Genomic DNA, 13,547 nt, shown 5'->3' with positions numbered 1-13,547 from the left:
CCAATTGCACAAATACAACCCGGTGAAACAGTGCTATCCGATCCTTGGTGCAAAAGCATGCAGACACACATACAGACATAACACACATGCAGACAGATGAAAGATATGCACAATACTTATATACAAATAGTAAAATAATATATATATTATTGTTAAATAAATAAAACCCCACTCTACGCTACTTCAATCAACGCAAAATTCAGTTACGGCGGTTTGGCAAACTGCGGCCATTTCCTGTTTTACGCGTGCAATTATCCAGTTATCACGTCGCTATAATAATGAGAAAAAAATAAAATTCTGTGCAGTCAACTTTGGTCAAATACTTTTCTAAGAATAATTTAATTATGAAAAATATCATCTTGATTTATATCAACCGTAATAGTTTGGGCATTATATGCAGTTAAAAGTTGTTTTTAAAATACATATTTATCTCTTGATAGACAATCTGAAAGGACAGGGATTCATTGTAATTATTCCCGTTAATTCTATTAATTGCTTAACGCGAGCAAAAATTGGGACAAATTTAATCGCGTAAAGCGGGGTTTGTCCATAGTTGGGTCATGCAGGGCTTGCATGAGCAGTTCTTCAGTCGTTCCTTTACACTGACCTTGAGGAAGGGCTCAAGCCCGAAATGCTGGTTATGTAAAAGTAAAACATAACAGTCTGCAGACACTGTGGTTAAAGTAAAACAATAATCCCGGAGAAGCAGGTCAAACAATGTATTTTATATAGCAAAGAGAAAGATACATAACCAATGTTCCTTGATGAAGGGCTTAAGCCCGTAACGTAGGTTATGTATCTTTAACTTTTGACCTACTGAGTTTCTCCATTTAAGGACACTTATTTGCACATTATTGAAAATTGCATTATCAGTCACTTTGTTTGCACTTCTTCTTTGCTTCCATTTCTCTCTATTGCATGCATGTCTTTTTTGAGTACGGGTTTTTTGTACTACCGATGAGTAGAAATTTTACCCAGCCTGCAGGATATCACGTACATACTCTGACAAATAAAAATCTGAATTCTAATGAGAAGAATCAATACTCATAGAACAGACACAGGCCCTTCAGCCCATCTAGTTTGTGCCAGACTATTATTCTGTTGAGTCCTATTGACTTGCACCTGGACCATAGCCCTCTTTACCTCTCTCATCCACATACCTATTCTTAAATGTCAAAATCGAGCCTGGATTCACCATCATGGGGGAAGAGTCAACACAAAATTTGATTGTACACTTAGTAAGTCACGAAAATCTGTTGACACCGAGGTTGAAGTGAAAAATTCAAAATGCTGGAGAAGCTCAGCAGGCCCAACCATGTCCTTTATTCAGCAAAGATAGAAATACAGGACCGATGTTTCGGGCCTGAGCTCTTCTTAAATGTAGGGCTTCCCTAGCTGTGTACACTTCCCTACCTGTTTACACTTCTCTACCTGTGTACACTTCCCTACCCGTTTACACTTCTCTACCTGTGTACACTTCCCTACCTGTGTACACTTCCCTACCTGTGTACACTTCCCTACCTGTGTACACTTCCCTACCTGTGTACACTTCGCTACCCGAGTACACTTCCCTACCCGTGTACACTTCTCTACCTGTGTACATTTCCCTACCTGTGTACACTTTCCTACCTGTGTACACTTCCCTACCTGTGTACACATCTCTATCTGTGTACACTTCCCTTCCCGTGTACAGTTCTCTACCTGTGCACACTTCCCTACCTGTGTACACATCTCTATCTGTGTACATTTCCCTACCTGTGTACACTTTCCTACCTGTGTACACTTCCCTACCTGTGTACACATCTCTATCTGTGTACACTTCCCTTCCCGTGTACACTTCTCTACCTGTGTACACTTCCCTGCCTGTGTACACATCTCTATCTGTGTACACTTCCCTACCTGTGACACCATCTGTGTGTCAGATGAGAGAATAAACCAAGATACCAATCTTCAAGGACAGGTGTTCTTCTTCACCCAGAAAGCAGTGAATATCTGCAACACAGTGCTATGGAGAGTGGTAGAAGCAGAGTTTTTGATAGCATTTGCACAGTGTTTTAAATCATCCAGGATTTCAAGGCTAGGGACCAAGTGCTGAAAGAGGGGATTAATTTCAATAGGAGTCCCCTGCAAGGCTGGACGTGGTGGGCCAAATAGCCTGCTTCCATGCTGTATGACTACATGACTTCCCTCTCTGGCCAATATGGAAGATCTCAGAGCAACATACAAATGCAAAAAAAAAACCAGGAGAATTATTCCTTATTATCCTTTAACCAGCATCGGTCAGAGAGGACACAAAGGCCAGTTGTTATCCCATTGTTGGTTGTGGGACTGTGCTGTGTGTGTAAAAGGTGTTCATGTCCTCTACATTACAAAGATGACCTCAAATCAAAGACACTTCAGTTGTTAGTGAAGCTTTTGGTGGCTTTGCAGAAGGAGTAGTGTTAATGCAGATGTTGTTCATGCCGAGACTATAACCGTTGATAAATAAATCATTGCTGGGTCTTTCTCCGCAGAATAAACAACACTGAGCAAGTGGTAGTGTAATTGGCAAAAATTGCCTGTGGCCATCAGTTCCTCCCGGCTGTCTCAAGAGAGCCAACTCGCGTACTCATTATACCTCGAGAGTAGGTGCAGTGTGCAACATCAAGAAAATCCTCTGCAGTTACTCTTCCAGTCTGCACTGAGAGAAGCTCCCAAACTCGCCGATGCCATTCCTAAGGAGGACAAAGGGAGGATGAGCATGGGGAACACCTCCACCAAGAAACTCACCATCCCGACTTGGGGAGCAGGTCAAGTAAAGTCCAGTTTGCTATCACACAAAACATTGCTCTCCAGTCCTTGGTGCAAAACATGCTGACACACAACCTGATACATGCAACACACTTACAGACAGACAATACATTTGCAGGACCAGTGTTCATGTATACAAATAAATAAATATTTTTTCACGAAAATGAGAGTCTTGGATGGTTAGTGTGTGCAGTTCTTGGTCGTTCAGCATTCTTGCCTGTTCCTCAGCCTGGCGGCGCTGATCCTCCTGTATCTCTTTCCATACGGGAGTAGCTGAAAGATGCTGTAGGCTGGGTGGAAGGGGTCCTCAGTGATTTTGCATGCCCTCTTCAGACAATGATCCTGGTAAATCATGTTGAAATGTTGGGGGGTGGGGAGGGTTGCAGGGAGACTCCAGCGATCCTCCTCTCTGCCATTCTTATGCTCCGGTGGATTGACCTCCAATCCATTTCCCTGCAGCAACCGTACCACACTGTGATGCAGCCGGCCAGGTCGCTTTTGATAGAGCTCCTATAGAAGGTTGACATAATGGTGGCCAGTAGCTTTGCTCGCTTCAGTCTTCTCGGGGGAGGAGATGTGTGTCCACGATAGATCATGCACCATCCTGACTTGGGGAATGGAATCCTTGCTCCTTCAGTGATTCCGGGCCTGAATCTAGGAGCTCCCACACCAATAGCACTGTGGGTTGCAAGTTCACCTGATGGACAACAGTAGAAAACTTACCACCATCTTCTCAAGTGTCGTTAAGAATGGGGTGAGAACTGCAGACCTCCTCCCTGTCCTCCAGATCTTGCTCCCTGAATCGAGAGAAGCCATTGGCCAATTCCCAGGAGTCTCTTCCTCTCATCCTATTATCAACCCGCTCACTTCACCAGTGACTGTGCCTTAAGACTGTGGTGTGGGGCCTCACTGGCCTGGACTTGACAATAAAGAGTTCAGTATCTAGTTAGGCATGATATCCAAGCAGAAAAATACAAGTGAGGGACTGGAAGATAGGTCAATGTATTATTGATGATTTTGTTCTGAAAGGAAGGATCGGATCTATACTTTAACAACAGTGTGAGGCTTCAGAACCATGAAAAATGCCAACAGAGGGTTAACCTCCAGTAACTAAACCTTCCCAAATTGCATATGAGTGTTCTCTAACTACTCAAATGTTATGGATTTTTAGATATCTATTTCATGTCAGAAATTTGTTCAAGGAGTTTCAGGGAAAAGAGTAGGCATTTGGACCCCATGAGACCATCCACTTATTCCATTAGTTTTCTGGCTGTTGCATCTGAACTTGGGGTCATTAGTTTGATACCTTTTGATATCTTCCCAGAGAAATCTTTGAAATCTTAAATTGACCCATGCCTGCTTTGAATGTTTTTCAAGTTCCATTATTGTCATGTAATAATACAGGACATGCAATATTACACAGAATTGCCTTCTGCCTGCCATGAGGCAAATAATCGCCATTAGTGTTGCCCGGTGCCCCTTACAGTATGAGACAAAGAGAAGCCAAAGAGGCCCCCGTTCAGAGACACTGAGTGTCCGTGGATTTGCCTCCCAGCGCCCCAGCAGCCTCTGCAGCTGCACAGACTCCTGTTCGATCCAAGCCTCTGACATGACCAGAAGCGTCCAGTGCCCTTGAGGACCTTCGGGTGCTCTTCTTGCCATCAGCACCCTCTCGAATCCCATCTCCAATACCTGGTTCACAACCTAGGTGGAGGTGTTTTCGGCTGACTGGGAAATGAGAGTGGCACTCCTCTTCCATTCGCTCTCCATCTCTCTCCCTCTTATTTTGCCCTAATATTGCTTTGGTCAGTCCATCAGACCCTACCCTGTGAAGGCTCACATTCTGTCCTGCCATATAGACTACACATTTTTGTTATTTGTTACATTTATGCTCTTAATTAATTAATTAACAGCAGTAGCATCCTGAAATCTTCTGTAAATTAGTTAAGGTCCCACAGGGTATGGATGTGATCAAAGCAGTTACAAAGAAAGACGCTATTTAAGAACCACCAAGGCTGCTGTTAAAATATTAAAGAAGCCCTTGGAGCGACAGAGATGAGGCGGGGTGGGGGGGGGGGTGGGGAGGTGGCGTGATAGGTGTAAACAATGACAAGAGGCATTGATCGTGTGGATGGCCAGAGGCTTTCCCCAGGGCTGCACTGTCTAACACAAGGGATCCTCGCTTTAAGGTTGTTGGGAGTAAGTGTAGGAGGGGGGGGGGGTGAGGGCTGTAAGAGTTCTTCACAAAAAGAGCGAAGCATGGAATGCGTTGCCAGCAATCGCGGTGGAGACGTGTTCAATAGGATCTTTTAAGAGATGATTATATAGGTACATGGTACTGAGAAAAATGAAGGGTAATAGAGTAGGGACATGCCAGGCAATTGATAAGGTACAGGTTCAAGCTTATTTATCATCTGATTGTACATCCACAGCGGATGAAACAATGCTCTCTTGTCCTCAGTGTAAAATGCTTCAAACACACATACAGACATAACACACTTAAAGACAAACTATTTGTACACGCAGTATGCATATATTATTGTTAAATTAACAGTTGAATCACAGAGGGTTTCTATGGGCAGTTTATCAGTCATTTAACAATCTCACTACTCGTGCGTGGAAAGAAGCTGTTTCTCGGCTTGATGGTTCTGGGTCCTCATACTCCTGTTTCCCTTTCCTGACAGAGTAGCTGGAAGATGCTGCATTCCTCAGTGATTTTTTTCGAGCTCTTTGGATAATGATCTGGGCAAGTCACATCAAAAATGGGAGGGAAGGAGACCCCATTGTCCCTCTTCTGGTCCTGTGGATTGACCTCCGATCCATTTCTCTGCAGCAACTGTACCCACACTGTGAAGCAGCTGGCCAGGCTTCTATAGAACATTGACATGATGGTGCTCGCTTCAGTCTTCTCAGGAGGTGTAGTCGCTGTTGCACCTTCCTGACAAGTGAGGAGATGTTATGTGTCCACGATAGGTCACTAGTTAGGTGAACTCCGAGGAACTTGGTGCACTCCACTCTCTCCACAACTGAGCTTTTAACGTGGTCATTCCTGGTCCTCCTGAAGTCCACAATCATCTAATTCGTCTTGTCCACGTTGAGACTCTCGTACCATTTCATGAGTTTTTCCACCCTTTGCCGATGTTGTGTCATCTGGAAACTAGATGAGTCTGTTGGAGTTAGATTTGATGTTGCAGTCATGGGTCAGTAGCTTAGAACCATAGAACACTACAGCACAGAAAACAGGCCATTCTGCCCTTCTAGTCTGTGCTGAAACATCATTCCACTAGTCCTACTGACCTGCACCCAGTCCATAACCCTTCAGATCAATCCCATCCATGTATCTATCCAATTTATTATTAAAACATAAGAGTGAGCCTGGATTTACCATATCAGATGTCAGCTCGTTCAACACCCCACCACTCCCTGAGTGAAGAAGTTCCTTCTAATGTTCCCCCTAAACCTTTCTCCTCTCACCCTAATGCCATGTTCTCCTGTATTTATCTCTTCTAATCTAAGTGAAAAGAGCCTCCCTGCATTTACTCTGTCTATACCCTTCATAGTTTTGGAAACCTCTGTCTAATCTGCCCTCATTCTTCTAGGTTCTAAGGAATAAAGTCCTAACCTATTTAATCTTTCCCTGTTAATCAACTCCTTAAGACCCGGCAACATTCAAGTAAATCTTCTCTGAACTCTTTCAATCTTACTGATATCCTTCCTGTCGTTTGGCGACTAGAACTGCACACAATCCTCCACATTTGACCTCACCAATGTCTTAAGCAACCTCACCATAACATCCCAGCTCCTGTACTTAATATTTTGATTTCTGAAGGCTAAGCTGCCAAAAGCTTTCTTTGCATCCCTGTCTAACTGTGACACTATTTTCAGGGTATCGTGTATCTGTATTCCCAGAGCCCTTTGTGCTTCCTTGTTCCTCAGTGCCCAACCATTTGCTGTGTATGACCTACCTTGGCTTTTTCTTCCAAAATGCAACACTTCACACTTGTCTGAATTAAATTCTATCTGCCATTTTCTGGCCCATTTTTTCCTGATCCCTCTGCAAACTATCAAAGCCTTCCTCACTGTCCACTACCCTCCCAATCTTAGTGTCATCAGTAAGCTTTCTGATCCAGTTTATCACCTAATCATCCAGATCACTGATATAGACAACAAACAACAATGGTCTCGGCACAGGTCCTTGAGGCACACCACTAGTCACAGGCCTCCAGTCTGAGAAGTAATCATCCCCTACTACTCTCTGTCTTCTCCCATTCAGTCAATTTTAAATCCAGTTTACAGCCTCTCCCTGGATACCTAGTGTCTGAATCTTCTGAACTAACCTCCCATGTGTTACCTTGTCAAAGGCCTTACTAAAGTCCATGTAGACAACATCCACAGCCTTTCCTTCATCTACTTTCTTGGTAATTGCCTCAGAAAACTCTATAAGATTCTTTAAACATGACCTACCATGCACAAGCCCATGCTGACAGTCCTTAATCAGTCCTTAGCTGTCCAAATATTTGTACTGTATATCTGATCTCCCAGAACACACAGTACTGACATCAGGCTCACCAGCCTTTAATTTCCTGGTTTATTTTTGGAGCCTTTTTTAAACAACGGAACAACATGAGCTACCCTCCAATCCTCTGGCACCTCACCCACGACTAAAGACATTTAAAATATTTCTGCCATGGCCCCTGCAATTTCTACATGTCTCCCTCAAGGGCTGAGGGAATATCATGTCAGGCCTGAGGGATTTTTCTACCTTTATTCGCTGTAAGGCAGCAAGCACCTCCTTCTCTTTAATCTCTATATGTTCCATGCCCCTACTGCTTATTTCTCTTCCTTCTTTGTACACCTGTGCAAAAAAATGAGCCCCATCTTGTGAGGCTCCACACATGGATGACCACTCTGATCTTCTAGGGGAGCAATTTTGTCCCTTACTATCCTTTTACTTGTAGAAACCCTTCGGGTTTACATTCACATTATCTGCCAAAGCAACCTCATCTTCTTTTTGCCTTTCTGATTTCCTTCTTAACTATTTTCTTACATTTTCTATACTCCTCAAGTACCTTATTTGCTCTTTGTTGCCTATGCCTGCTATATACCTCTCTCTTCTTCTTAACTAGATCGCCAACATCCCTTGAAAACCATGGTTCCCTGTGCCTGTTAACTTTGCCTTTAATCCTGACAGGAACATGCAAATCCTACACTCTCAGAATTTTGCCTTTGTAAACTTTCCACATCCTTGCCAGAAAACAACTTAGCCCAATCCACTCTTCCCAGATCCTTTCTCATTTCCACAAAATTGGCCTTTCTCCAATTTAGAATCTCTGCTCAAGGACCAGACCTATCCTTTTCCATAATTAACTTGAAACTAATGACATTATTGTTACTGGACCCAAAATGTTCGCCTACGCATACTTCTGTCTCCTGACCTGTCTGGTTCACTAATAGGAGATCCAGTGTTGCACTCTTTCTCGTTGGTACCTCTATATATTGATTTAGAAAACATTCGTGAACACATTTGACAAATTCCAAGCCATCCAGCCCTTTTACAGTATGGGAGTTCCAGTCAAGATGTGGAAATTTAGAATCTCCTTTAATCTTAACTTTCTGTTTCTTACATCGGTCTGCTTTCTCTCTACAGATTTGCTCCTCCAATTCTCTTTGACTATAATGCAACCCTCTCACACCTTTCCCATTCCTCAGCTCCTCCCATTTGGCCTCTGTAGACGAGCCCTCTGGGTTGTGCTGTCTAAGTACAGCTGTAATATTTTCCTTGATTCCACTCCTCCCCCTTTCACCCCTCCCCCTCTATCACATCTGAACCAACGGAACCACCTCACTCTGTTTCCCGTCCGCCTGCCAATCTAGTTTAAACCCCCCCCCACCCAAGAGCAGCACTAGCAAACCTACCCGCAAGGATGTTAGCCCCCCTCCAGTTCAGGTCAGCCCATCCTATTGAAAGAGGTCCCACCTTCCCTGGAACAGGTCTAGAAACATGAAGCTCTCCCTCCTCCACCACCTCGTTAGCCACGTATTTAGCTGCATTAACTTCCTATTTCTAGCTTCTCTGGCACGTGGCGTGGGTAGCACTCCTGAGACCTTGAACAAGAGCGAGCTGAGCACACAGCCCTGAGGTGCACCAGTGCTCAGCAAGATAGGCTATTAAATCAGCATAACACTGTGGCCGAAGGGCCTGAACTATGTTCCATGTTCTATAAGTGAATATCACAACTGACCACCAAGTTTTGACAAACCGAAGATTGACACCACAAATATGTTAACTCTTTCTTTCAAAAACTATGTTGTTGTAGGGTATGTTAGAATAGTTATGGGTAAAATATATAACAATGACAGCAAGAAACAGGCCATCTAGTCTGCTCCGAACCAAGTCCTCTCCTCTAGTCCCATCTACCAGCACCCTGCCCATAACCCTCCATTTCCTTCCCATCCATATATCTATCCAATTTTTCCTTAAATGACAAAATGGACCTTGGCACCACTACTTCTCCCGAAAGCTCATTCCATACAGCCACCACTCTCTGAGTGAAGAAGTTCCCCCTCATGTTACTTTTAAACTTTTTCACCTTAACTCAGGACCTCATGTTTCAATCTCTCCTACCCTCAAGGGAAAAATCCTATCCACATCAACTCTATCTATCCCCCTCATAATCTTAAATGCCTCTATCAAATCCCCCCTCAACCTTCTAAACTCCAAAGAATAAATACCTAATCTGCTCAATCTTTCTGAAACCCAGGTAATGTTTCTGTAAATCTTCTCTGTATTCTCTCTACCTTGTTGATATCCTTCCTATAATTTGGAGACCAGAACTGCACACAGTATTCCAAATTTGGCTTCACCAATGCCTTGAACAGTCTCAATATCACCTCCCAACTCCTCTATTCTATGCTTTGATTTATAAAGGCCAGCATACCAAAAGCCTTCATGTCTTTAAAAGAGATAGATTGTGGGGGTTTAGTGTAGGTCACTTCACAAACAGAGTAACACTTCACATGTAAGAGGTTTGCTGAAGTTGGACATTGAGGATTTGAAGGAGCAATGAAGAATGCTGACCTATTGTATATGGGCAATATGTCCAGGCTCAGAAGTACTGATAAGATCTTTCAAAGATTGGGTTTGGAGCCCTGTAAGAGGTCATATGGTTTTTACAAGCAGAGAGAGGAAAAACAAAGAGATGATTTCTCTTTTGGAGTAAGAGAGAGAGAGAAGGAGGGAGAGAGAGAAGCCAGTTGAGGTTGCAAATGACAAGCTGCAAGTTTGTTGAAAGACCCCATTTTGATGGGTTGTGAGTTCTGTTCAAAACCCTTAGTCCTTACAAGAGGAAATGGCCGGCTAGAGCATTTCTCCTGAAATAAGGGAAACAAGAGGAACTCTGTGGTGACCTGGAAGAAGAGGTTATCACTTGGAAAACCCATGATGGGGTAAGTTTCTTCGGCAAGGCACTGAAGTGACTGATTGGAGGAAATCAGTTTATGTGTAATGAGCAATGAATTTTTCTCTGAAACCAACAAGAAGCTTCCTGAGCGGCACCATTTACTTTTAAGCACCAGAGCCTAGTGAAGATTCATAAATGTTAAATTCTGTGCACAGGATAAGAACTGCCTGATACCAGTGAACTTGGAGGAGTAAGAAGTGAATGATTGGACCGTGAAACAAAGAACTTTCCTGAACCCTAACCCTAACCTTACATACATGGAATTAGAAGAGAGTTAAGTTAATAGTAATAAGTTAAAGATTGATCTTGGAATTAGAAGGGAGTTAAGTTAAGTTAATAGTAATAAGTTAAAGATTGATCTTGGAATTAGAAGGGAGTTAAGTTAAGTTAATAGTAATAAGTTAAAGATTGATCTTGGAATTAGAAGGGAGTTAAGTTAAGTTAATAGTAATAAGTTAAAGATTGATCTTGGAATTAGAAGGGAGTTAAGTTAAGTTAATAGTAATAAGTTAAAGATTGATCCTGCAAAGAGTAGTTCACGGACAAGTTGCTCTTGTGTCTTGGTGTGAGCTTGCAGGCGCCTCAGATTGAAGAGACTGCCATCCGTGCGGTACCGGATGTAAACAGCGTCTTCATTGTTGAGGTCTTTCATGGCTTGGTTCAGCATCATGCTGAAGAAGATTGAAAAGATGGTTGGTGCGAGAACGCAGCCTTGCTTCACGCCATTATTAATGGAGAAGGGTTCAGAGAGCTCATTGCTGTATCTGACCCGACCTTGTTGGTTTTCGTGCAGTTGGATAATCATGTTGAGGAACTTTGGGGGGCATCTGAGGCGCTCTAGTATTTGCCAAAACCCTTTCCTGCTCACGGTGTCGAAGGCTTTGGTGAGGTCAACAAAGGTGATGTAGAGTCCTTTGTTTTGTTCTCTGCACTTTTCTTGGAGCTGTCTGAGGGCAAAGACCATGTCAGTGGTTCCTCTGTTTGCGCGAAAGCCGCACTGTGATTCTGGGATGAAATTTTCGGCGACACTAGGTCCGTGAACTACTCTTTGCAGATGATGCCGCTTTAGTTGCCCATTCAGAGCCAGCTCTCCAGCGCATGACGTCCTGTTTTGCGGAAACTGCCAAAATGTTTGGCCTGGAAGTCAGCCTGAAGAAAACTGAGGTCCTCCATCAGCCAGCTCCCCACCATGACCACCAGCCCCCCCACATCTCCATCGGGCACACAAAACTCAAAACGGTCAACCAGTTTACCTACCTCGGCTGCACCATTTCATCTGATGCAAGGATCGACAAAGAGATAGACAACAGACTCACCAAATAACACCTTTGGAAGACTACACAAAAGAGTCTGGAAAAACAACCACTTGAAGAAACACACAAAGATCAGCGTGTACAGAGCCATTGTCATACCCAAGCTCCTGTTCGGCTCAGAATCATGGGTTCTCTACCGGCATCACCTATGGCTCCTAGATCACTTCCATCAGCGCTGTCTCCGCTCCATCCTCAACATTCATTGGAATGACTTCATCACCAACATCGAAGTACTTGAGCTGGCAGAGTCCGCAAGCATCGAATCCACGCTGCTGGAGACCCAACTGTGGAGCTGGGTGGGTCACGTCTCTAGAATGGAGGACCATGGCGAGCTCTCCACTGGCCACTGAGACAGAGGTGCACCAAAGAAGAGGTACAAGGACTGCTTCAAGAAATCTCTTGGTGCCTGCCCCATTGACCACCGCCAGTGGGCTGATATCGCCTCCAACCGTGCATCTTGGCGCCTCACAGTTTGGCGGGCAGCAACCTCCTTGGAAGAAGACCGCAGAGCCCACCTCACTGACAAAAGACAAAGGAGGAAAATCCCAACACCCAACCCCAACCAACCAATTTTCCCTTGCAACCGCTGCAACCGTGTCTGCCTGTCCCGCATCGGACTTGTCAGTCTCCAACGAGCCTGCAGCAGATGTGGACATTACCCCTCCATAAATCTTCGTCTGCGAAGCCAAGCTAAAGAAGAAAGAAGAAAAAGAAGAAAGATTGATCCTATTACTGTTTAAATAAAATTGAAAGCAACATTTGTTTCAGTAACCATTGTCTTGGCAAATTTCTGTTGCTGCTGGGTTTTGGAGACCTCTGAACCTGTAACAATATCTAATAACTACCTTTTCATCATGCAACTCATTATCATTTCCAGTTACATTCTTAACTGAAGTGATCAGAAAAGCAATCCACTCGGATCTTCCAGTGTTCAGTGTGACAGAGTAAAAAATGTCTTAAATACTTCCGCACCAAACTTCCAAAAATGTGAAAAAACAATCTGAAAGATCAGTGGAAGAAGGCATTTGAGAACTGTAGAAGTTTTACTGTTAATGTTTATAATCCGATTGTAGGACCTTCCCACCCATGAAGCCTTATGCCTCTCAATTGCACTCGATTAACCCCCAACATTTTTGGAAATTCGGAGGAAACTGGAGCACCCGGAACAAACCCACGCAGGGCACGGGGAGAATGTTCAAAGCCCCAGCCATGGGTGCCAGATTCGAACCTGGGCCATAGAACACTGCAGCACAGAACCAGGCCTTTTAACCATTTTAGTTTGTGTCGTCCCACTGATCTGAACCAGTGGTTCTCAACCTTTTCCTTTCCACTCACACACCATTTTAAGTATTCTCTAAGCCATCGCTGCTCTGTGATTGGTAAAGATTGTTTAAGGTGGAATGTGGGTGGAAAGAAGAAGGTTTGAAAACTGTTTAATCGTACCTCATTGGCGTTATGTGCACGGAGGGTGGAAATCGGAGCCCAGAGAGGGGGGAAACCCACGGGGAGAATGCATAAACTCCTTACAGCCAGCACGGGACTCGAACCCCAGACCCGGTCGCTGGTGGTGCTGTAACAGAGTTTCACTAAACGCTCCTCCAACTCTGCCGTCCCTTTGGACGTTGCCGTGGTGAACGCTTCTGTTGCTTCCTCCGTCTGATCGTTCCAGATACGACCACCCTCTGAGTGTAAAGGTTCCCCCTCAGGATCCTTTTTAATTGTCTCCCCTCTCACCTTAAACCTGTTTAGTTTGCACTTTAGTTCTAGAGCATTTACTTTATCCATGAACTTCATGATGTTAGGTCACTCATCAGCCTCTGACACCGTTGGGAAAAGGAAAAAGGCAGAAAATCAGCCATGGTTTTATTAAATAATAGCGCAAGTGGGATTGGATTACAACTCCTGCTTGTATTTATAACTTCCTTTAGTCAAGTTGTTTCTTGAACATTAAGGAGTAATTTTGACAAGATAATTCCTGGATAAC

The sequence above is a fragment of the Narcine bancroftii genome, chromosome 7 (assembly GCF_036971445.1).
Source record: "Narcine bancroftii isolate sNarBan1 chromosome 7, sNarBan1.hap1, whole genome shotgun sequence".
Lineage (NCBI taxonomy): Eukaryota > Metazoa > Chordata > Chondrichthyes > Torpediniformes > Narcinidae > Narcine > Narcine bancroftii.
The sequence above is the reverse complement of the archived record's forward strand: the minus strand, read 5'-3'. Positions refer to the sequence as shown.